Source organism: Belonocnema kinseyi, chromosome 2 (genome assembly GCF_010883055.1).
Source record: "Belonocnema kinseyi isolate 2016_QV_RU_SX_M_011 chromosome 2, B_treatae_v1, whole genome shotgun sequence".
In the NCBI taxonomy this organism is placed as follows: domain Eukaryota; kingdom Metazoa; phylum Arthropoda; class Insecta; order Hymenoptera; family Cynipidae; genus Belonocnema; species Belonocnema kinseyi.
Window position 1 is genome coordinate 17,615 of NC_046658.1, and position 1,742 is coordinate 19,356.

Here is a 1,742-nt window from a genome sequence, read left to right on the forward strand (position 1 = left end):
GTTCAGGAAGGCCCGTAGAAGCAAGTACTTTCGAAATCATCAATAAAATCCACGATATGGTGTTGAAGGATAGAAGATTAAAAGTGCGTGAGTTAGCTGAGGTCACAAGGATATCTATAGGTGCAGTTATTTCAATTCTACATGAAAAATTAGGCATGAAAAAAGCTATCGGCAAGATGGGTGCCGCGTTTGCTCTCAGCTGAGAATAAACGCAATAGAGTGGTCGCCTCGGAGGCTTTTTTGGCGCGCATAAGTCGGAATCGTGAGGAATTTTTTCGTCGATTTGTGACTGTGGATGAAACATGGATACACCATTACACTCCTGAGACAAATGAACAATCCAAACAGTGGATTTCCACAGGCGAATCAGCTCCAAAGAAGGCAAAGACCGTAAAGTCAGCTGGTAAGGTTATGGCTACAGTTTTTTGGGATGCACGTGGAATTATACTTATTGACTACTTGGAAAAGGGTAAAACACCCAACGTATTCACCAGATTTAGCCCCCAGTGACCTTTTCTTATTTCCAAACTTGAAAAAATGGCTTGGTGGACAGAGATTTCCAGACAACGAAGACGTCATTGCCTCTGTAAGTGCTTATTTCGAGGAACTTCCGAAAACGCACTTTTCTGAAGGATTAAAAAAACTTGAAAAGCGATTGACCAAGTGTATAGAGCTCCAAGGAGATTATGTTGAAAAATAAAAAAAATTTACCCAAAAAAAATTGTTTTTATACTTCATTCTAAGGACTTATTGAACTACCCTCGTATATTACCATCGCACCGCTCTTAAACGGACCACTAAAAGGATCTTGAAAAGGACCCAAATCTCTCATACTATCACAGAGACTAAATTGTTTCAAAATCGACTCTGCTTATAGTCTCAAATGGGCCAGACTATTTCGCTGGAGAATACTCAGAGATTTCTATCGGCAGGGTTATAAAGCTTCCATAATTATTTTGATCTATTCTATTGAGTTCAAAGTACTTATCCTTAAAAACGACCTACTTTCGATCAGTTTACCTTATACAGCTTCCTGTTCGCTTCTGGCAGGAAAAAAGTAGTCATCCTCTAATTTCTGCACACGCTGGTAGAATTTTAAATATTGAAGTTCTTTAAAGAAACGCAACAGCGATTTCTCAGTTGTCTCTGAAAAAGGTAGCAAGTATAGTGTATTAATATAATACTGAAATAGGTATCTAATATGTAAGCGGACATGGAAGTCTAATGGTCTGTTGTCATCTCATCCCAGGAACAGTTGCCGGCGTTTTATTCATATAAATGTTTTGATTCGGGGGTACCAAAATGTAGAGAATTGATGATTCTTCACTCTAAAAAATGTTTAAAGTTCGGATATAATTTTATTACTTTTAATGCATTTAAATAACAATTTGTTGGACTGATAAGTCTACTTAATTTTTTTATCGTCTGAATTATAAAATTGTTTTATAACGTTCTTTAATGAACCTGCGAATTTTAGGAGCATAAAGATGCGTGTAAGGTTATTGCGACAGTATGGTACATTATCTGTTAAAAAATGTTTTCTCTGGCGATCGGTCTACAATTAATAGCATATACTCTTTTTTAGGGCTGATAACAAAAAAAATGTATTGTGCTAAATAAAAATGGTGTGGGGGAGAGTCGGGTGAAACCGGGTTGCGGGTGAAACCGGGTACCCTCTATATCTCATGATTCGTGCTGCCCCCTGGATCTAGCTCGATATATCTTCAACACGTAGATGCTAA